Source organism: Solanum verrucosum, unplaced genomic scaffold (assembly GCF_900185275.1).
Source record: "Solanum verrucosum unplaced genomic scaffold, falcon-dt-bn FXZP01000181.1, whole genome shotgun sequence".
Classification (NCBI taxonomy): Eukaryota; Viridiplantae; Streptophyta; class Magnoliopsida; order Solanales; family Solanaceae; genus Solanum; species Solanum verrucosum.
The window spans coordinates 3428855-3454279 of record NW_026020407.1 but is presented as its reverse complement, the minus strand read 5'-3'; the positions used below and the strand labels follow the sequence as shown (position 1 = coordinate 3454279).

General features: G+C 39.8%; 1 pseudogene; it reads left to right on the top strand.

Annotated features, from left to right (window-relative positions):
* The window catches only part of LOC125840569 (uncharacterized), a 25360-nt pseudogene extending 1437 nt beyond the window's left edge, over positions 1–23923 (top strand).
* Positions 23924–25425: the final 1502 nt, after the last annotated feature.

The following is a 25425-nucleotide window of genomic DNA, read 5'->3' as shown; positions in this document are numbered from 1 at the left end:
TCCTTTCATCCATGGAGTTCCTAAATTCTCTATTTCAAAAGGTAGAATTCTCCAATTGAGTTACGGTTTTCGTCAATTAGCATGGGTTCTCTACATTTTTTATTCAAGTGATTGGGTTATAATCTTCTAAGAAAGAATTAATGAATTCCTATGGTTTTTTGATTTTTCCACTATGAACCTATGTAATCCCATGTTTTCAAGTTATGAACTATATGTTGTGGAATTTTTATCTTAAAGGAATAGTTTTATGAAATTAAGCATGTAATGAGAGAATTGCATGAGTTTATGATGAAATCCATATCTAACCCTTGTGTTTCTAAATGTTGATGATTGAAAGAGGTTTTCGGCCTTGAAAGGTGATTATGGAATTATGCATGTTTTCATGAGAATTATGTAAATTATTTTAAGGGTACTTTGAGAATAAAGTACGAATGATGATGTTGTGTTGTGAAAGGACATTCTCATAAACACATACTAGCATAATGTGAAAGGTTTTCTTACCTAAAAAGGATTCTTGGGTTGAAAGGTTTTCTCACCTAATTGAATCAATGAATAAGAGTTATCCTAATGAACTAGCTTGGATTGGCAAGATGACATGCCTTTCCATGGATAATGAGAATAAGTAAGAAAATAATATTCCATGGGGTTTATGTTTAGCACCGAGTGGATATTGACATTGAGATGGAAACTCTCCCGTTAGTAGAGGTCGGATTTCTAGAAGAAGTCTCATGAGATGGAAGCTCTCCCGCTAGTAGAGGTCGGGTTTCTAGTAGCAATCTCATTATCCCTTAACCATGTGCCCCCATAGTTTTATTATCTTATGAATCAACTTAAGCTAGAAGTTCATGGTTCGACCTTAGGCAAGTAGAACAACCTTTTTCAATGTGGGAGAAATCAGTGATCATATTATAACTCACATGGTCTCTTTGTCAGTTAAGGCTAATTCCCACATTAATAATGAACTAAGGTTACTCAAGGAGTATCTCATATGTATTCAAAGGCATTAAAGGTGATGTTAGCTTGCATTGACCATGATTTACGACTTATATTTTATAACTCTTTCATATGATGTTTTAGCTTGGTAAATTGCATGTCATGAAATGAAATATCCCTTTTCATGATGTTTTAAATGTTTTATGCATGGCTATCATACTTGGTACATTGTTTTGTACTAACGAATACTCTTGCCTGCATCTTTCCCAAATGTAGGGTCCGACAAACATGTTTCTGAGTCTCGTGACTAGTAGTTGAGTTCGTGATTTCCTGAGCTCTGGTGAGTCTTCATGCTTCGAGGACGGAGTTATTATTTAGTTTCTTTAATGTATTTATCTTTTGAATATGATGCATGGGCTCGGCCCAATTTCATTCTATTGTATGAGATGGCTATGATGATACATAAGTTTAGACTTCCTCTTTCATTATAAAATTTTTTTTGGACTTGGACTATTGTTTTAGTCTTATGTTATTTTTCTTATATTATGAGAGCTAAGTGGCTTGTGTGGAGTCCTTAGGGGTTCTATACACCATGTTACATCTAGGGGTGCCCCTGGTTATGACAAACTTGGTAATCAGAGCATAATATTTAGAATGGTCCTAGGATGACTCATAAGGCACGTCTAGTATAGTCTTTTTCAAGAGTGTGAACCACGCCACATTTATGAATGAGACACTACAAAATGATTAGGAAACTCCACTTCTTTCATTACTCTTAAATCATGCGATAGAGTTTAACTCTATAAAGTCTCTCTCCTAATCCTTATCATATGTTCTTCAAGATTTGGCTACCCGAAGAGCTTATCTAGAAGGAATGCGAGGGAGAATGTGGACTAAGAAGCTCCTCCACAAGCTCCTCAAGTTCCGGAAAATCCTTTGGCCGAGAATGTGTCTAATGCGGGTTTACGACTGTTTTTCACATGTTGGCTCAAGCCGTGATAGCCTAAGCCAATAGAGTGGTTGTGGTTCCCATACACCCGAATGTGAGTACGGAGGTTCAATAGTGAGCGACTTCACAAGGATGACACCTCCGGAGTTCTATGGGTCTAAAGTGGAGAAAGATCATCAAGAGTTTATCGACGAGGTCTACAAGATTTTGATATTTATGGAAGTTACGCTAGTAGAGAAGGTGGAGTTGGCAGCTTATCAATGAAAGGTGTTGGTCAAACTTGGTTTAACCAATGGAAAGAAGGGAGACCGGAAGATGCGGGTCCTCTAGACTGGGAGAAGTTTAAGACTGCTTTTCATGATAGGTTCTTTCCCCTAGAGAAGAAGGAATCTAAGGTTCTTGAGTTTTTTAACCTTCAACAAAGGAGTATGCTCTAAAGTTCACACAATTGTCTAGATATGCTCCAACAATAGTTACCAATTCAAGGGCTAGGATGAGTAAGTTCATTGTGGGTGTGTCCAAAATTGTGATTAAAGAGTGCCGAACCACTATGCTCATTCATGATATGGAAATATCTCATCTCATGGTGCATGCACAACAAATTGAGAAAGATATACTCAAGGAAAAGTCTAGGTGGAAAAAAGGGCTAAGACTGGTGATGGTAACTTTTCACATGCAAGATCCGGTGGGCAAGGTAGTCATAGATTTCGGTAAAGGTTTTCTGGTCAAGGTTCCTCCAATGCCCCTCCTAATTTCAACAAAGTTAGGGTGTCTAAACCATACGCCTCAAGGAGGTAATGGTGGTGGTTCTTCATTGCCTATGTCTCTTGTTCTAAGTATGGTAAGAAGCATGAGGTAGGTGTCTAGCTGGCATGGATGGTTGCTTTAGTTATGGTAAGAGTGGTCACAAAATGAGGATTGTTGAATGTTTGCGGTAAAAGGAAGAGAAGGCAAGTAATCTCATCCTAGTGGTTCGAATTCCAATGCTCCTAAGCAAAACCGCTTCTATGCTCTCCAAACCTGAGGTGAACAAGAAAGTTCTCTGGTCCTGGTCACCAGTATGTTAAAAGTTTTACAAATAGATGTATATGCTTTGCTTGATCCCGGTGCTACTTTGTCCTTTGTGACGCCATATGTGGTGAAGAGGTTTGATGTGCTCCCCGATGTGTTATTAGAACCTTTTTCAGTCTCTACTCCCTATTGGTAATTCTGTGGTGGCTAAGAGGTCTATAGATGATGTCACATTTTCTTGTCCCATTCGGTTACTCTTGTTGACTTGGTAGAGCTTGATATGTTAGACTTTGATGTTATTCTTGGTATGGATTGGTTGCATTCTTGTTTTGCTTCTATTGATTGTGTAGACCTCGTGTAGTTAAGTTTAGTTCCAAATGAGCCAATCCTTGAGTGGAAGGGGGAAATTCTATGCCTAAGGGTCAGTTTGTGTCTTGTCTTAAAGCGAGAAAGATGATTTATGAGGGTTGCATTTATTATCTAGTTAGGGTGAGGGACGTAGATTCTGAAACCTTTATATCGAGTCGGTCCCCACTGTTATTGAGTTTCCAAAAGTATTCCAGATGATTTACCCGATATTCCTCCCGAGCGAGAAATAGACTTTGGTATTGAACTTCTCCCAGATACACAACCTATTTCTATTCCTCCTTATAGAATGGCTCCGGCAGAACTTAAGGAGTTGAAAGTACAATTGAAAGACTGTTGGATAAGGTTTCATCCGACTGAGTATCTCTCAATGGGTGCTCTAGTTTTGTTGTTAGAAAGAAAGATGAGTCTCTTCGTATGTATATTGACTATCGTCAATTGAACAAGGTGACTATTAAGAATAAGTATCTTTCCAAGGATAGATGATTTGTTTGATCAACTTCAAGGAGCAAATTATTTCTCTAAGATTGATCTCCGATCGGATTATCACCAATTGAGGGTGAAAGAAGTGACATTCCGAAGACGGACTTTTGAACTCGGTATGGTCATTATGAGTTTGTAATGTCGTTTAGATTGACTAATGCTCCAGTGGCATTATGGATTTGATGAATAATGGTTTATATAATACCTTGATATGTTCATAATTGTGTTCATTGTGACATTTTGATCTCTTCAACAATTTAGATGAGCATATTGATCATTGAGGATTGTGTTGCAAATTCTCAATGACCAACAACTTTTTGCAAAGTTAGCAAATGTGTATTTGGTTAAGGTTCGTAGCTTTCCTTAGTCATATTGTTCTAACAAGGGTATTGAGGTAGATCCTATTTGGACAGATGCAGTCAAGAGCTGGCCTAGCCCTCTAACTACTTCGGATATTAGAGCTTGTTGGTTTGATGTTACTATAGAAGGTTTGTTGAGGGATTCTCTTCAATTGCCTCTCATTGACTCAAAAGAAGTCTAAGTTCATATGGTCCGAAGCTTGTGAGAAGAGCTTCCATGAATGGAAAGATAGACTCACTTCCGCTCCGGTGTTGACCTTACCGGAAGGAACAAATTGTTTGTGGTTTATTGTGATGCCTCTAGAATTGGGCTAGGGTGTGTGCTTATTCAAAATGGGAAATTTATTGCCTATACCTTAAGGCAACTTAAGATTCATGAGAAGAATTATCCTACCCATAAACTCGAATTAGCGGCGGTTGTTTTGCCTTAATGATTTGGAGGCATTAGTTGTATGGTGTCATGTCGATGTATTTACCGACCATAAGAGTTTGCAATATGTGTTTAACCAAAAGATTTGAATTTTCACCAAAGAAGGTGGCTTGAGTATTGAAAATTATGCATGGGTGTTCTCTACCACCCTGGTAAAGCAAATGTGTTGCAGATGCTCTTAGTCCATTATCGATGGGTAGTGTTGCCTATATTGAGGAAGAAAAGAAAGAATTGGTTCGAGATGTTCATAGATTGGCTCGATTAGGTGTTCAATTAGTGGACTCACCAAAGGTGGTGTTACCGTTCACAATGTTTCCGAATCATCTTTTGTAGCCGATGTGAAAGCCAAGCAAAGTCTTGATCCAATTTTGGTAGAATTGAAGAGGTGGTGCTTAATAAATCTGTTGAGGCTTTCTCCCAAGGGGAGATGGTGTCCTTAGATATCAAGGTTGTTATATGTTCCAAATGTTGATGACTTGAGGAGCAAATTTGTCAGAAGCCATAGTTATCGATATTCTATTCACTTGGAGCCACCAACATGTACCGTGATTTGCGGAGATCTATTGGTGGAACGAGATAAAAGGATATTGCGGGATTGTGGCTAAGTGTCCAAATTACCGATAAATAAAGGTTGAGCATCAGATACCGGGAGTTTTATCCCAAGTTATTGGTATTCCTACTTGGAATGGAAAGATTTAAATATGACTTTATTGTTATCTTGCCTCGCACCCGGCGGCAACATGACTCGATTTGGGCCATTATGGATAGGATGACAAAATAGGCTCACTTCATTCCCGTCAAGGTTTCCTATCAGGGGGGATTATGCCAAGTTGTACATAAGAGAAATGCTAAGGTTCCATGGAGTGCCTTTTCCATCTTTTCCATCGTGTACCCAATCCAGTTCTCTTCTTTTGGATGTCTTCCAAAAAGGCTTGCTACTCATGTTAAGCTTAGCACGACCTTTCACCCCCAAACGATGGGCAAGCGGAGCATACTATTCAAACTTGGAAGATATGTTAAGAGGTTGTGTGATTGATTTTAAGGGTATTTGGGATGACTATTGTCATTGATTTAGTTTGCTTATAATAATAGTTATCACTCGAGTGCTGATATGGCTCCATTTTGAGGCTCTTATGGAAGGAGATATAGATCTCCTATAGGTTGGTTTGAGTAAGTGAAGTTGCTTTAATAGTCCCGATTTGGTACATGAGGCCATTGAGAAAGTTCAACTCATTAGAGAAATGTTAAAAATGGCTGAAAAAGTCGGCAAATGTCTTATGCCAATGAGAGAAGAATGGTCTTGAGTTTTTAGTTAAACGATTGGGTTACTTGATGATTTTACCATGAAAGGTGTAATGAGTTTTGGTAAGAAAGGGAAGCTTAGTCACCGATATGAAGGCCCATATAAGATTTTGAGGGGTGTTGGTAAGGTTGCCTATGAGTTAGATTTGCCAAATGAGTTGGCAACGGTGTATTCGTTTTCCATATCTCTTGTTGAAGTAATGTTGGAGATCTGACATATAAGTTACCTTAGGGTTTGGGAGTTGATGAAAGTCTCTCATATGAGGAAGTTCGGTTGAGATTTCAACAGCAAGTCAAGAAGTTGAGAATAAGGAACTAGCTTCCGTGAAAGTGTTATGGAGGAATGATGAATTGATAGGAACTGGTTGCATTCTTGTGTTTATGTGTTTCCATGATTTCCATATTTATATATGTTCATGAAAAGCTTATGTTTGAAAGAAAAGATTTATTTTCCTCATGTTCTTGTGCATTGAGTATGATTGCCTATAGACTTCATGAGATGAATTGATGAACATGCTTTAGATATGCTTTTTGAGATTGAATTGTATATGAGCTTCATGATATTGTGTTGAGCATGCTTTCAACTTGGAGAGTATTCCTCCTTGAACATGAGAAATTTTGAAAATTCATGCATATGGGTTGATAGATGTGGTTTCCTACTTCCTTTTTATCAGCATTTGGTATGATAGGTTGAAGTTGATGTTCCTCCTTACTTATGTGCATCGCATGCATAATGGGTTGTAGAGTTTGTTTCACCTCTCTTATGAAGTTTTGAGAACGTCCTAGCTTGGAGTCGATAGTTCCTCCTTGGTTGTATGCATTGCATTGTTAGGTTGGGTTGTTGCTTCTCTCTACACTCTTAGAACTAGTTTAAATCTCATTCGAGGATGAATGATCCCAATGGGGAGGTATTATAACACCCCAGATCCGAAAGAGGGAAGCCTAGCAAATTGTTGTAGTAGCAAGTGCCATCCACAGTGGCCAACCACGGCCCGTGGGTTGAACCCTAGACCGTAGGTCTGTCCGTGGATTGGTCATTCAGAAATTGGTCTAGACCATGGACCACGTTGGGACCTACGGACCGTAGGTTGGTCCACGGTCCGTGGTCTAGGGGCCATGGGTCAGGGATTAAAATTCTCTGTACTTAGTGACAGACGTGCAGGACGGACCGTAGGTCTATCCATGGTCTGTCGGTGGGGCCTCGTCGATGGCATCTGACAGTTAATTTTCAAGGTTAGTTGGGTATTTTCCTAATTAGTTAGTTCCTATACTATGTCGTTTTGTCTATGATTAGGACCCCTATATAAGTCTTATTACCCCCAAATTCACCCCATTTAATTCATTCTTCCAAATTCCCAAAAGAAAACAAATTCCTCTCCAAATATTCTCTCTCTAGAAACTTGAAGAAGAAGAAGATTCAATCTAGGGTTTCAAGCAAAGGTTCCAATTCTTCCATTGAAGACTAGCATTTGATTTAAGGTATGATACTTTTCATCCATGGAGTTCCTAAATTCTCTATTTGAAAAGGTAGAATTCTCTAATTAAGTTAGGGTTTTCTTCAATTAGCATGGGTTTCTTCATTTGTTATTTAAGTGATTGGGTTTCAATCTTCTAAGCATGAATTGATGAATTCCTATGGTTTTATGATGTTTTCCCCTATGAACCCAAGTAATCTCCATGTTTCAGTTATGAACTATATGTAGTGGGATTTTTATCTTAAAGAAAGAGTTTTATGAAATTAAGCATGTAATGAGAAAATTGCATGAGTTTATGATGAAATCCATATCTAACCCTTGTTTTCTAAATGCTGATAATTAAAAGAGGGTGTTTGGCCTTGAAAGGTGGTTATGGAATTATGCATATTTTCATGACTTATGTAATATTTTAAGGGTGCTTTGAGAGTAAAGTACCAATAATGATGTTGTGTTTGTGAAATGACATTCTCATAAACACATACTAGCATGATGTGAAAGGTTTTCTCACATAGAAAGAATTCTTAGGTTGAAGACTTTCTCACCTAATTGAATCAATGAATAAGAGCTATCCTAATGAACTAGCTTGGATTTCAAGATGACATGCCTTTCCGTGGATAATGAGAATAAGTAAGAAAATACTATTCCGTTCGATTTATGCATAGCATCGAGTGGATATTGACATTTTATGGAAGCTCTCTCAGTAGTAGAGGCGTGGTTTCTAGAAGAAGTCTCGTGAGATGGAAGCTCTCCGCTAGTAGAAGGCCAGGTGTTCAAAGGCTTTAAAGATTATGTTAGCTTGCATTGACCATGTTAGGTCTTATGTTTTATAACTCTTTCGTATGATGTTTTAGCTTGGTAAATTGTATGTCATGAAATGAAATGTCGCCTTTTAGCATGTTTTAAATATTTTATGCATGGCTATTATACTTGGTACATAGTTTTTACTAACGCATACTCTTGCCTACATTTTTCTTAAATGTAGGGTCCGATAGACAGGTTTCCGAGTCTGGTGGCTAGTAGTTGAGTTTGTGATTTCCCGAGTTTTGGTGAGTCCTCATGCTTCAAAGACCAAGTTATTGTTTAGTTTCTTTAATGAATTTCTTTTTTGAGTATTAGGCTCAATTTCATTCTATTGTATTATATGGCTATGATGAGACATGAGTTTAGACTTCCGCGTTCGTTATAAAAATGTTTTTAGACTTGGACTATTGTTTTACTCTTATTGTTCTATTTCTTATGTTATGAAAGATAAGTGGCTTGTATGGAGTCCTTTGGGGTTCTATACGCCATGTTGCATCTAGGGGTTACCCCTGGGTCGTGATAGATGGTATGTCGAGATATGAAGGTAGATTGTGTGTTCCGAAGGTGGATGATCTCCAATAGAGGATTATGGCAGAAGTTTAGAGCTACAGATACTCGATTCATCCGGGCTCCTCAAAGATTTACCATAACTTGAGATAAGTCTATTGGTTTGAATAACATCCAGAGGTATTGCAGATTTTGTTGCTAAGTGCCCAAATTACCAACAAGTAAGGTGGAACACCAAAGGCCATGTGGTGTGGATCAAACATAGCTCTTCCAGAATGGAAGTGGGAGATGATTAATATTGACTTAATTACTGCTCACCGTGATCTCGAAGGAGGCATGATTTGATTTTCATTTCTTGCCGGTAAAGACTATTAATTTAGCATATGAATATGTTGGTTTGTACATTCATGAGATAGTTCGACTTCATGGAGTTTCCTTGTCCATCATCACGGATAGAGGTACTCAGTTTACCGCTCAATTCTGGAAGTCGTTTCAGAAAGGTTTGGGTTCGAAGGTAAGCCTGAATACTGCTTTTCATCCTCAAACAGATGGTCAAGCAGAGCACACTATTCAAACCCTTAGAGGATATGTTAACAACATTTGTGTTGGACTTCAAAGGGAATTGGAATGACCACTTGCCTCTTATTGAGTTTGCACACAATAGCAACTATCACTCCAGTATTCGGATGGTTCCTTCTGAGGCTCTGTATCGGTGAAGGTATAGTCTCCTATTGGCTAGTTTAAGGTTGGTAAAGTTGAGTTGATAGGAACAAACATAATTAATCAATCCATGCAGAAGGTGAAAATATTCCAAGAGATTGAAAATAACACAGAGCTCTTAGAATTCCTATACAGATGTTAGATAAATAGATTTAGAGTTTGGCGTTAATGATTAGTATATCTGAGGTTTCACCTATGAAGGGTGTTATGAGATCTAGTAAGAAAGGTAAACGTAGTCCCGATACATATCGAGAATATTGGTATCGAGTTTAATCCTACTTATGAGGAGATTTCCATTCAGATTTTTAACAATCAGGTTCACAAGTTGAAAACCAAAGAGGTTGCATCAGTCAAAGTCTTATGGAGAAATGATTTTGTGGGAAGGAAACTTAGGAGGCTGAGAAAGATATGAAGACCAAATACCTTAATATTTTTTTCCTCTTAGTTAGTTCTAGTCCAAGGTATTAACTCTTCTAAAAGTACTCATTCAATTTAATCCATTCTTCAGTGTTGTCACGACCCAGGGGTACCCCCTAGACGTAATACGGCATACTCGACCCAGAAGGGGTCTAATACAAGCCCTTAGCGTCATCAAACATACGATCATAGAAAAGTAGGGAGAATTTAAATCCTCTCTTTAAAACCTTCAATCAAAAACATTTTATAAAAGCAAAAGTCTTCACTAAGTCTATATCTCAAAACCATCTATGAATAACATGAATAAAAGTCTTGGAACGCAGCCCATAGAAAGTCTAAAACATACAAAATGACATAAAGGTAATGTGGTTGTTGTCCTCGAAGCTATTAGGACTCACCAAGATCTTCAACTCCTTGTAACTTCTAGAAACCTATCTTCCAAGCAACTCAAGTCTCCAAACCCTACATTTGATTAGAATGTAGGCAATATGCGTTAGTACAAAATGTACCAAGTATGAAAGCTAGCACAATGTCACGACCCAAGCCTAGGGCCTAGACTGACATGGCGAATGAGGAACCCGAAGGAACCCCAAACAAGCCTCTCAAACTTGTCATCACACTTCATCGGTCGCGGAAGTACAATCAACATTAATTAACGGGAAATAGGGACTAAGGGCAAACCATTTCAAAAAGACATCATAGAACAAGAGTCAAGCTCATTTACAAAATACTTGTCCAACGCACACCTCTACATACAGAGATAGGACGGGGCCATGACATACTACCGACTCCCCTCATAGTCAAAATACAATTGCAAGCTAAAGTCTCAAAACATAGGAGTAGGAAACATAACATAGCCCTCAAATCATTGAGGACTCACCAACAAACTCTGATAAGCACCGTACTAGCCACGTGAATGGAGAGAAGGATCAAGAGTAGCTCCGGTCCCTACATGGTGACATCATGTAGGCAAAATATGCGTTAGTACTTGGAATGTACTAAGTATGCGGGGTGTAACAAAACAATAGACAAGGACACAATCGAAATACAAGAAATAGTTTCATAGGCATTATGAATAACAATATGAAGATGCATGATCAAAGTGAAGTCAAAACATGTTTAAGTAAATCCATACTAATAGTAGATATCATATGTGTATGCATGATCCAACAAATCTATAACCCCAACTTAAGATGGGGGATGCCGTTCACACCCGGACACCCTGGTGGCAAGGTATAAACCCGTCACATGGTTGATGTTGGTCACACCCCAAGCATCCTAGGTGGTGAGATATAAACCTCTCACATGGTTGATGTTGGTCACACCCCAAGCATCCTAGGTGATGAGATATAAACCTCTCACATGGTTGATGTTGGTCACACCCCAAGCATCCTAGGTGGTGAGATATAAACCTCTCACATGGTTGATGTTGGTCACACCCCAAGCATCCTAGGTGATGAGATATAAACCTCTCACATGGTTGTCCGGTTCTTTTCCCCCGGACCGGCATGGTCATGCAACACTTTATATAGGAAATTCCCATTAGGCTCTAATGCAATCTCACGTATGGAATGAACATATACACAAGCTTAGTTTGTCATCAACACATCTCTGGATTGCCATATATTTCATATCTCAAGCTTTAAAGCATCGATTCATCAATTCTCCATAGTTGGACATTTTGTCAAACACCTTGAAGGCATGTAATGGAATCAAAGAGCATGGAAAATAGGGTAGTAATTATGCAGCCAAACCAGTGAACAACCTACAACAACACCTTTTAACACCCACAATACCACATGAAAATCTCCACATCCATTCCAAATTTAGATTCAAGTTCTAGAGTCACAACATGCTCAAAACAATCACTTTTCATGTTTAAAATTCAATGTGCAGTAAATTATTACAAGGAACAAGACTAATTTATGAATCTTAACTTAAACCATGAATTAGTGAGTAGAATAGAGTCTAGGCACTATGGGTGGAAGGACCCATGAGTTCAACACCACATACCTTGAGTTCTTATGAAGGTCTTGAGAGTGTCTTCAATGGAAGCTTGGAACTTGGAGCAAGAGTCTCTTCAATCTTGAGGGGTTTTGGATTAGGGTTCTTGAGAGAACTTGAGAGAAAATGTGTCTAAGTATGGGAGAGGTGTTTTGGGAAATGTTTTAGAGATGAGAATTGAACTAATGGTATATAGGAAATAACATATGCCCTTTGGAAAAATGGTCCAACACTTGGAAAAAAAAATGAGGCGGGTGAACAGTAAAAACGCTCACTGGAAATTGTCTTTCCTGCCGGACAGATTTTACGAAAATGTGCATAACTTCTTCGTCCGAACTCCGAATGAGGTGAAACGAAGTGCGTTAGGTAGCTAAGTCAAAGGGCTTTCTATGGATATGTTATTGGCCATCCAATAATATGTGTGCTAGGAGATATGACCCTCCAAAGTTGACCCTCGAAAAAGGCTTCACTTGGAAATTTCTGATTTTGATACGGTTGCTCTAAAATTTGGGTTAGACCCATTTCCCACTCAATTTGACCCCCTAAACAAGAATATGAAGTCGGATTTTCGAAAAACGAAATGGATTTTGTTTTTTATATATATAGTTAAATAAGTTTCCGGTAACTTTCGAAGCACATTTCTAAGAACTTTTTGGGTCATTTCACACAACCTCATAAGAACATCTCAAAATGGTTAGTCAACTTAAGTCATAAGCATAAAAGATAATAACATGATCATAACACAATCAACATACCCATAGAATAATTATCAACACAAGCATCATATAAACATAATTCAACATAAGATAGAGTCATACTCGTATAAGCATAATAGACTCTTAGTTCTCTTTACCATAATAGCACCATTCTTAAATAGCCTCAAAAGCATACAAGTGCAAAGCAATAATAGCATCCCATAATACTACCCAAGCCAAGTATCCCTTTTTGGTCATCTTAATCATAGTCTACACACATGGTCAACTCTTAAGATTCTAAATACCATAAGGGTACCATACTTCTAAGTAACCTCAAGACATACTTGTGCAATGCATGAAAGGCATCCCATACTCCCTTCATACTAAGCATAGCCTAGAAGACATCCAAGTCATATTCACCCTACTTGGGCCTCATTATTAGTTTAACTCTCATAACTAAGGGAATCTCTCACCTTTAGTCAATCATAACTACGAAAGGAAATTCTAGCACAATCCTATCTCAAGACTTCTTTTAGTGACCCTAAGTCATACTTGTGCAATACAATCATAGCATCCCATAATACTAATCATGCTAAGTATTACTTTTCGGTCCTCTTACTATTCTTCTTGGTTTGGAACCTAGTTCCTCTCTTTAACTTTAGAACACTATGAGGTACTCTCTAAAGCACATCTAAGTTCATCAATAGCTTGATCCCTATGAGATACCATTTTAGCATATCTTGGTTCATCATCAACATGGACCCTATGAGATACTATCTCAAGTATGTCTAACTCCATTCATGCTCTTGAACACTACGAGGTACTTTATTAAGTCAGTTGTCACGACACAAGCCTAGGGCCTAGACGTGACATGGCGAATGAGGAACCCGAAGGAACCCCAAACAAGCCTCTCAAACTTGTCATCACACTTCATCGGTCGCGGAAGTACAATCAACATTAATTAACGGGAATAGGGATAAGGGCAACATTTCAAAATGACATCAAGAACAACGTCAAGCTCATTTACAATACTTGTCCAACGCACACCTCTACATACATAGATAGGACGGGGGCCATGACATACTACCGGCTCCCTCATAGTCAAAATACAATTGCAAGCTAAAGTCTCAAAACATAGGAGTAGGAAAATAACATAGCCTCGAATCATTGAGGACTCACAACAACTCGGATAAGCACCGTTAGCCACGTGAATGGAGAGAAGGATCAAGAGTAGCTCGGTCCCTACATGGTGACATCATGTAGGCAAATATGCGTTAGTACTTGGAATGTACTAAGTATGCGGGGTGCAACAAACAATAGACAAGGACACAATCGAAATACAAGAAATAGTTCATAGGCATTATGAATAACAATATGAGGATGCATGATCAAAGTGAAGTCAAAACATGTTTAAGTAAATCTATACTAATAGTAGATATCATATGTGTAGCATGATCCAACCAATCTATAACCCCAACTTAGGATGGGGATGCGTTCACACCCGGACACCCTGGTGGCAAGGTATAAACCCCTCACATGGTTGATGTTGGTCACACCCCAAGCATCCTAGGTGGTGAGATATAAACCTCTCACATGGTTGATGTTGGTCACACCCCAAGCATCCTAGGTGGTGAGATATAACCTCTCACATGGTTGTCCGGTTCTTTTCCCCCGGACCGGGCATGGTCATGCAACACTTTATATAGGAAATTCCCATTAGGCTCTAATGCATCTCACGTATGGAATGAACATATACACAAGCTTAGTTTGTCATCAACACATCTCTGGATTCCATACATCTCATAACTCAAGCTTTAAAGCATCGATTCATCAATTCTCCATAGTTGGACATTTTGTCAAACACCTTGAAGGCATGTAATGGAATCAAAGAGCATGGAAATAGGGTAGTAATTATGCAGCCAAACCAGTGAACAACCTACAACAACACCTTTTAACACCCACAATACCACATGAAAATCTCCACATCCATTCCAAATTTAGATTCAAGTTCTAGAGTCACAACATGCTCAAAACAATCACTTTTCATGTTTAAAATTCAATGTGCAGGAAATTATTACAAGAACAAGACTAATTTATGAATCTTAACTTAAACCATGAATTAGTGAGTAGAATAGAGTCTAGGCACTATGGGTGGAAGGACCCATGAGTTCAACACCACATACCTTGAGTTCTTATGAAGGTCTTGAGAGTGTCTTCAATGGAAGCTTGGAACTTGGAGCAAGAGTCTCTTCAATCTTGAGGAAGGTTTTGGATTAGGGTTCTTGAGAGAACTTGAGAGAAAATGTGTCTAAGTATGGAGAGGTGTTTTGGGAAATGTTTTAGAGATGGGAATTGAACTAATGGTATATAGGAAATAACATATGCCCTTTGGAAAAATGGTCCAACACTTAGAAAAAAAAATGAGGCGGGTGAACAGTAAAAACGCTCACTGGAAATTGCATTTCCTGCGGACAGATTTTAGAAAATGGGCATAACTTCTTCGTCCGAACTCCGAATGAGGTGAAACGAAGTGCGTTAGGTAGCTAACTCAAGGGCTTTCCATGGATATGTTATGGGCCACCCAATAATTTGTGTGCTAGGAGATATGACCCTCCAAAGTAGACCCTCGAAAAAGGCTTCACTTGGAAATTTGGATTTTGATACGGTTGCTCTAAAATTTGGGTTAGACCCATTTCCCACTCAATTTGACCCCTAAACAAGAATATGAAGTCGGATTTTGAAAAAGAAACGGATTTTTTTTGATATAGCTAAACAAGTTCCGGTAACTTCCGAAGCACATTTTTAAGAACTTTTGGGTCATTTCAATATCTCCCCTTGGGAACATTCGTCCCGAATGTGGAAGAGACGTACAAGGCAAGACTTAGTAAGAACATATCAGCCCAACATGAATGCAAAATTTTTATTTAAACATCACTTCAAGATTTCAAAACTTAGTGTAAAGATCCATAACTCATCAATTTAAACATATATGCACATTAATGATTCAGGGGCTGAAATGTAAGACTCAATGGAGTACAAAGGACTTGATTTAATACCTTAGGCTTGAGTGGAGTTGAATAGATAAGGATAACGTCTTTGCATGTCCGCTTCGGCCTCCCAAGTAGCACTCTCCAATTGTTGATTTCTCCAAAGCACCTTAACGACGCACTTCTTTGTTCCTCAACCTTTAACTTGTCTATCTAAGATCTGAACCGGGACTTCTTCATACGTCAAATTATCTTCTACAACACCCACAACCTCAAGAGGTACAATAGCGTTAGGATCACCAACACATTTCCTCAACATCGATACATGGAATACCGGATGAACTAATTCCATCTCCTTGGGCAACCCCAACTCATAGGCTACTTTACCAACCCTTCTTATTATCTCATAAGGACCGACATACCTAGGACTTAATTTCCCCTTCTTACCAAAACGAACCACACCTTTCATTGGAGAAACTTTCAAATAAACCCAATCACCCACTTTGAATTCAAGATCCCGTCTCCTCACATCAGCATAAGACTTTTGACGAGTTTGGGCTGTTTTCAACCTCTCCCTAATCATCCTTACCTTCTCAAGAGCATCCATGACCAGATCCGGACCCAACAAGGCCACCTCTCCAACTTCAAACCACCCAACCGGTGACCTACACCGTCTACCATAACGTGCCTCAAAAGGAGCCATACCGATACTAGAATGATAACTACTGTTGTATGCAAATTCAATCAAAGGAAGATGATCATCCCAACTACCTTTCAACTCCAATATACAAGCTCTAAGCATATCCTCCAAGGTTTGAATTGTTCTTTCAGCTTGGCCATCCGTTTGAGGGTGGAAGGCCGTGCTAAGCTTACCTTTGTACCAAGACCCCTTTGGAATGACCTCCAAAAGTGAGAAGTGAATTGGGCACCACGATCCGATATGATAGACAAAGGAATCCCATGCAACCTTACCAATTCATGAATGTACAACTTGGCATACTCTTCAACCCCGTAAGTAGTTTTAATCGGTAGGAAATGAGCCGACTTTGTCATCCAATCAACCACCACCCAAACCGAATCAAAGCCTCTTCTAGCCTTGGGTAAGCCCACTACAAAATCCATGTTGATTTCTTCCCACTTCCAAGTAGGTATCTCAATGTCTTGAGTTAGGGCACCAGCCTTTGATGTTCGGCCTTGACTTGTTGACAACTATGGCAACCCGAAACAAATTTTGCAATGTCCTTCTTCATACCGCCCCACCAATACACATCCCTCAAGTCTCTATACATCTTTGTTGACCCCGGATGAATAGAATAAAAAGAATTATGAGCCTCATCAAGGATTCTTTCGCACACACCATCCACACAAGGAACACATAATCTACATTGGTACCTAAGGGCACCATCTCCCCCTTGGGAGAAAACCTCCACCTTACCACTACTCACCGAAGCCTTTAATTCTACCAAATAAGGATCAAGATCTTGCTTGACTATCACCTCATCAACCAAGGAAGACCTTGAACCATCAACAACAACTATTCCTCCACTATCCACCCCTTCTAACCTAACTCCCAATTTAGCCAACCGATGGACCTCCTTAGCCAACTCTTTACTACCTTCCTCCACATGAGCCAAGCTACCCATGGACACTCTACTCAATGCATCCGCCACCACATTAGCTTTCCCCGGATGATAGTGAACACTCATATCATAATCCTTAAGGAATTCTAACCACCTCCTTTGTCTCAAGTTAAGATCTTTTTGCGTGAACACATATTGGAGATTCTTATGGTCGGTGAAGATATCAACATGCACCCCATACAAATAATGACGCCAAATCTTTAAAGCAAAACCACGGCGGCCAATTCAAGATCATGGGTTGGGTAATTTTTTTCATTAACCTTAAGTTGCCTAGAAGCATAGGCTATAACCTTACCACTTTGCATCAACACACAACCCAAACCAATGCGGGAAGCATCACAATAAACAACAAAACCTTCTAACCCATCTGGAAGTGACAAAATAGGAGCGGACACAAGCCTTTCTTTCAAAGTTTGGAAGCTTTCCTCACACTCATCCGACCACACAAATTTAGCCTTCTTTTGAGTCAACTTAGTCATAGGAGAAGCAAGAGAAGAAAACCCTTCCACAAATCTCCTATAATAACCCGCTAACCCAAGAAACTCCTTATATCCGATGGGGTCACAGGTCTAGGCCAATTCCTAATAACATCGGTCTTCTTAGGATCCACCTTATTACCATCCCCCGACACCACATGGCCTAGGAAAGCAACTTCCTTCAACCAAAACTCACATTTTTCATATTTAGCGTACAACTTCTCTTCCCTCAATCTTTGGAGTACAACCCTCAAGTGACCCTTGTGCTCTTCCTCACCCCGAGAATATATCAAGATGTTATCTATAAACACCACCACAAAGAATCAAGGTAGGGTTTGAAAACCCTATTCATCAAATCCATAAAGAGAGCCGGAGCATTAGTCAACCTGAAGGACATCACCACAAACTTATAGTGCCATACCTAGTACGAAAGGCCGTCTTGAGAATATCACACTCCCTCACCTTCACTTAATGATACCCTGACCGAAGATCAATCTTAGAGAAGTGACTAGCCCGATGCAATTGGTCAAATAAATCGTCAATCCTTGGAAGAGGATACCTATTCTTTACGGTGACCCTATTAAGTTGTCGATAATCAATACACATTCTAAGAGACCCATCTTTCTTCTTCACAAACAAAACCGGAGCACCCTAGGGAGAATGACTAGGTCTAATAAACCCCTTCTCTAACAAATCTTTTAATTGCTCTTTCAACTCCACCGGGGCCATACGGTAAGGGGGGATAGAAATAGGTTGAGTATCGGGAAGGAGTTCTATACCAAGATCTATCTCCCTTTCGGGAAGGACACCGGGAAGGTCTTCTGGGAAGACATCTAGAAACTCATTAACAACCGGAATAGACTCAATAGGAGGGACTTTAGACTCCACATCATTGACTCTCACAATATGGTACAAGCACCCTTTGGAAATCAACTTATGGGCTTTAATGCAAGAAATGAATTTCCCCTTCACCACAACATCTCGGCTCTCCCACTCAAGGACGGGGTCATTAGGAAATCGGAACTTGACTTTACGAGTCCTACAATCAATAGAAGCATAATATGCATGCAACCAATCCATCCCAAGAATAACATCAACATCCACCATGTTCAACTCAACAAGATCACAAGGCAATAACTTATTTAATATGCAAACCGGACAATTTCTATACACTTTTCTAGCAACAATAGAGACACCAATGGGAGTGGATACTTCATATGACTCATGCAACAATTCCGACTCGACATGAAATTTTTTAGCAACTAAGGGGGTAACAAAGGAAAGGTGGCACCCGGATCAATCAAAGTATAACATCAAGATCAAAGATTTGCAACATACCGGTCACCACATCCGAAGTCTCATTAACACCTTGTCTACCATGCAAAGCATAAAATCGATTGTCCCTTGGGGCACCACTTTGAGAAGCACCTCTACCCAAAGGAGTAGTGTTAGCACTTCGGACCTTGTTGCGGATCTTGGGACATTCAAACCTCTTATGACCCACTTCTCCACATTCGAAGCAAGCACCCGAACCCTTCATGCAAGGACCACCATGCTTCCTCCCACACTTAGGGCATACATCCATAGAACCCACTTCACCTCCCCCTTGAGGTCTAAGAACATTGATAGCAAATCCTCGGTTGACTCGGCCTTGATGAAATCTAGCGCCCTTAGGAAACCTATTCTCCAATCGAGCCCTCTTGGCCTCGTGCCCCCTTCTCTTCCTCAATTTCTCCTTCTCCATTTGCTCGGCATAAGTCATCAACCGAGACAAATCCATATCTCCAATGAGCATAGCGGACCGACACTCCTCGCTAACCAAGTCGGATACACCCATCACAAATTTGTTCATCCTCGACCTAGAGTTGGACAAATTTGAGGGCATACTCACTCACACTCATAGCTCCTTGCTTCAAGTTCATGAACTCCACCAACTTTGCCTCCCTAAGCTCAAGAGGTAAGAACCTATTAAGGAAAGCAAGTTTAAACTCCTCCCACAACACCACATAGCCATTACCTTTCTCACCCTTCCATTGATCAAACCAAATTTGAGCAACCCCCTTGAGTTGGTAGGCCGCCAATTCCGCCTTCTCACAAGCACCAACATCCATAATGGTCAAGATTTTGCATACCTCATCGATGAACTCTTGCGGGTCCTCATCCACCTTTGAACCATGGAAGACCGGAGGGTTCATCCTCATGAAATCTCTCACCCTTTACCCCGGGGTGGTAGTTCGAGGAGCTTGGGCTCCTTGTTGCACTTGGTTAGCTACCACTTGTGCAAGCATGGTGAGTGCATCACGGAACTCACCATTGGTGGGTGGCTCTTCCGGTGATCGGGCCCGTCTTCCCCTCATGTTTGGCATGATGATCTAGCAATCCAAAGAACAAGCGTTAGGGAGGAATCACCTTATCGCACTCTAAGCACGACATAGAACATGAAGAAGGGAAACCTTTCCTAAAACGTTTGTAGCCTCCCATTCATAGTCGTGGCGCGCTTCACAACCATGATTAGGACTCTACTCAACGCGATGTGTTGGACTCCGAGGATTTAACAACCTAGTGCTCTGATACCAAGTTTGTCACGACCCAAGCCTAGGGCCTAGACGTGACATGGCGAATGAGGAACCCCAAACAAGTCACTCAAACTTGTCATCACACTTCATCGGTCGCGGAAGTACAATCAACATTAATTAACGGGAAATAGGGACTAAGGGCAAACCATTTCAAAATGACATCATAGAACAAGAGTCAAGCTCATTTACAAAATACTTGTCCAACGCACACCTCTACATACATAGATATGACGGGGCCATGACATACTACCGGCTCCCCTCATAGTCAAAATACAATTGCAAGCTAAAGTCTCAAAACATAGGAGTAGGAAAAATAACATAGCCCTCGAATCATTGAGGACTCACCAACAAACTCGGATAAGCACCGTAGTAGCCACGTGAATGGAGAGAAGGATCAAGAGTAGCTCCGGTCCCTACATCGTGACATCATGTAGGCAAAATATGCGTTAGTACTTGGAATGTACTAAGTATGCGGGGTGCAATACAACAATAGACAAGGACACAATCGAAATACAAGAAATAGTTTCATAGGCATTATGAATAACAATATGAGGATGCATGATCAAAGTGAAGTCAAAACATGTTTAAGTAAATCTATACTAATAGTAGATATCATATGTGTATGCATGATCCAACCAATCTATAACCCCAACTTAGGATGGAGGATGTCGTTCACACCCGGACACCCTGGTGGCAAGGTATAAACCCCTTACATGGTTGATGTTGGTCACACCCCAAACATCCTAGGTGGTGAGATATAAACCTCTCACATGGTTGATGTTGGTCACACCCCAAGCATCCTAGGTGGTGAGATATAAACCTCTCACATGGTTGTCCGGTTCTTTTCCCCCGGACCGGGCATGGTCATGCAACACTTTATATAGGAAATTCCCATTAGGCTCTAATGCAATCTCACGTATGGAATGAACATATACACAAGCTTAGTTTGTCATCAACACATCTCTGGATTGCCATACATCTCATAACTCAAGCTTTAAAACATCGATTCATCAATTTTCCATAGTTGGACATTTTGTCAAACACCTTGAAGGCATGTAATGGAATCAAAGAGCATGGAAAATAGGGTAGTAATTATGCAGCCAAACCAGTGAACAACCTACAACAAAACCTTTTAACACCCACAATAGCACATGAAAATCTCCACATCCATTCCAAATTTAGATTCAAGTTCTAGCGTCACAACATGCTCAAAACAATCACTTTTCATGTTTAAAATTCAATGTGCAGGAAATTATTACAAAGAACAAGACTAATTTATGAATCTTAACTTAAACCATGAATTAGTGAGTAGAATAGAGTCTAGGCACTATGCGTGGAAGGACCCATGAGTTCAACACCACATACCTTGAGTTCTTATGAAGGTCTTGAGAGTGTCTTCAATGGAAGCTTGGAACTTGGAGCAAGAGTCTCTTCAATCTTGAAGAAGGTTTTGGATTAGGGTTCTTGAGAGAACTTGAGAGAAAATGTGTCTAAGTATGGGAGAGGTGTTTTGGGAAATGTTTTAGAGATGGGAATTGAACTAATGGTATATAGGAAATAACATATGCCGTTTGGAAAAATGGTCCAACACTTAGAAAAAAAAAATGAGGCGGGTGAACAGTAAAAACGCTCACTGGAAATTGCATTTCCTGCCGGACAAATTTTACGAAAATGGGCATAACTTCTTCGTCCGAACTCCGAATGAGGTGAAACGAAGTGCGTTAGGTAGCTAACTCCAAGGGCTTTCCATGGATATGTTATGGGCCACCCAATAATTTGTGTGCTAGGACATATGACCCTCCAAAGTAGACCCTCGAAAAAGGCTTCACTTGGAAATTTCGGATTTTGATACGGTTGCTCTAAAATTTGGGTTAAACCCATTTCCCACTCAATTTGACCCCCTAAACAAGAATATGAAGTCGGATTTTCGAAAAATGGAACGAATTTTTTTGATATAGCTAAAGATGTTTCCGGTAACTTCCGAAGCACATTTTTAAGAACCTTTTGGGTCATTTCAATTGTGAGATCTTCACTGATCATCGGAGTCTTCAGTATATCTTCAGTCAAAGGGATCTGAACTTAAGACAGCGTAGATGGCTTGAGTTGTTAAAGGACTATGATGTGACCATTCTATATCATTCGGGAAAGGCAAATGTTGTGGCCGATGCTTTGCTAAGGAAGGGGAGTCTTGCAGCACTTAGTATTGAGAGGAGACCATTGGCTAGAGATGTTTAGATGTTAGCTAACAAACTTGTTCGGTTGCAAATCTCAGAGGAGAGTGATGGGATGATTGCTTTTATTGAGGCTCGGTCTTCTTTAGTCGAGCAGATCCGTGCGCACCAGTTTGATGATGAGATGTTATGTCTCATTCGAGATAGAGTATTGAGAGGGGAAGCCAAGGAGGCTGTCCTTGATTCTGATGGTGTCTTGAGGATCGGAGGCAGGATTTGTGTCCCCAAGACGGGCGAGTTGACTAGACTGATTCTTGAAGAGGCCCATTGTTCCCGATATTCTATTCATCCGGGAGCAGTGAAGATGTATCATGATCTTAGTCAGCATTACTGGTGGTGTGGGATGAAGAGAGATATTTCAGACTTTGTTTCTAGGTGTTTGACTTGCCAATAGGTCAAGTGTGAGCACCAGCGTCCCGGGGGTGTATCTCAGAGGATGCCTATTCCTACTTGGAAGTGGGAGCGAATCACTATGGACTTTGTTGTAGGTTTGCCTACCACAGTGGGTGGTTATGACTCCATTTGGGTTGTTATTGACAGGCTGACCAAGTCTGCCCACTTCATTCCGGTTCGGGTGAAATATACGGCAGAGAAGTTAGCTGAGCTATATATCAGTCAGATTGTGCGACTACATGGGGTTCTTGTTTCTATTATATCAGATCTAGGTTCACTATTTACTTCTCACTTCTGGAAAGCATTACAACATGGTTTGGGTACTCAGCTAGATATGAGTACAACATTTCACCCTCAGACCGATGGTCAGTCCGAACGGACGATTCAGGTGTTGGAGGACATGCTCCGAGTATGTGTGATCGATTTTGGTGCTAGATGGGATCGACATTTACCCTTAGCAGAGTTTGCCTACAATAACAGTTATCACTCTAGTATTCAAATGGCCCCATTTGAGGCGTTGTATGGCAGACGATGTAGGTCTCCGATCGGTTGGTTTGATTCGGCAGAGATGGACTCTTTGGATACTAACTTGCTTAGAGATGCTATGGAGCAAGTCCGTATGATTCAGTATAGACTGTTGACAGCCCAGAGTCGACAGAAGAGTTATGCAGACCAGAGAGTTAGAGCCTTAGTGTTTATGGAGGGCGATCATGTTTGGCTTAGAGTGTCACCTATGAAGGGTGTGATGCGGTTCGGTAAGAAGGGCAAGCTTAGCCCTAGATTCATTGGACCTTTTGAGATTTTGAGTCGAGTGGGAGAGGTGGCTTATAAGTTGGCCTTGCCACCTAGTTTGTCAGCAATTCATCCTGTCTTCCATGTCTCTATGCTTCGGAAGTATATTCCAAATGAGTCACATGTGCTTTCACTCGATTCAGTGGAGTTGGGTCCAGACTTGACATTTGAGGAGGAACCTATAGCTATATTGGACAAGCAGGTTCGGAAGCTTAGGACCAAGGAGATTGCTTCAGTGAAGGTGCAATGGAAGCACCGATCAGTGGGAAAGGCAACTTGGGAGACAGAGTCTGACATGTGTGCCAGATATCCTCAGCTTTTTTAAGCTTCAAGTACTTTCTTTCACCTTATGTTCGAGGACGAACATGGTTTTTAGTGGTGGATAATGTGATGACCCGAAAGATCATTTTTGGAAATTTTGAATATTCATTTAACTAGAGTGAACTAATTGATGGTTAATTATTAAATAACTAATTTTAGTTAATGCTTAATGGGTTAAGTTTATAATTAGTTTAATATAACTTGACCCATATAGGAAAATAATTAGTAGGGTTGACAGTTTTAGATTATAATTTAAGAGCGAAAAGAAAAGGTTAGAAGAGAACGCGGAAATTTTAGTGGCGGTTTCGGCGAGGGTATTGCGTGTGTACTTCAGGTAAGTCATCAAAATTGCCAACATCTTGTTGTATTGTATATATTGATATGAACTATACATCTTGTTGTATTGTATATATTGATATGAACTATATTAATGTTATTATTATAGTATTGGTTATAAAAGAGAAATCAATAACCTGGTAGTGTAATTGGACTCGAGGGAATAACAGTAATGGATAAAATATGTAATTTGAGCAATGATTATGGCCCATCATTGATTCATTATAATGGAAAATCATTTGAGGTTAATATACTTATAGAAGAGGTCGGTGATTATCGGTGTATATGTTTGTAGTTAGGCTTAAAGATCTATACATTAGGTTTTCTCAAAGCTGAGTTACTAACACGGTAACTACTTGATACATGTTTCTATTTAATCTATTATTATTATTATAATAACAATATTGGCTTAGATAGAGAAACAAGAGAAATTGAATTTAATAACCTATGCTAACGTTTTCTGGGTGGAAAATTGTTAATGGCTAATGTAATCATTGGATAATGATTATGGGTAATCATTAGGTAATATTTGGAGTTATATGATGGGTGGTTAATGATCAGAAAACATTTTTTTTTCGAGTTACTTACTACATTATAAACTAAGTTATTGATATATTAAGACTTGCCCTAGGCTTGAAAATTTGAGAAGTATGAAAGTTGGAATGTTAATTGGCATTAAGATTAGGAACTTGACTATATATTTGAGTGAGTTTTTGGGTTCAGACTAGACCTATAGTGACATGAGTGTTGTTAGTTTCGGAATCTTATTGTGACTATGTTCTTGAATAGATTGCATTGATTTGGAAGCTCAACGAAAAGGGAAGCTCAAGTCTCGGAGTGATTGTTCGGTTAGTTGAGGCAAGTGGATTTCTAAACCCTTGCTAAGCGTATGGAATTCGTGTATTTACTTGTGGTATATGTTTGGGAGTAATGGGAATTGGTGATGGGTAGACTTGTCCATGTTGAAAAATTCTAATGATGGAAAAAGGGTAATAAAAAGGCTTGTTGTTTAATTATTGATGTTGTGTCACGATTGTATTGTTGTGAATTGTACATTGATGTTAAATTGGTCATCTTCTCATTATTTGTGTGAACATGTCATTTGCATTGTTCTGAGACATGGTTGTGATAAGTGTTATGTGATAAGAGAATGTACCATTATCGGGGGTCGTATCGCGCACCGCGATGGATACTATATTTCGAGGGACGTATCGCGCACCG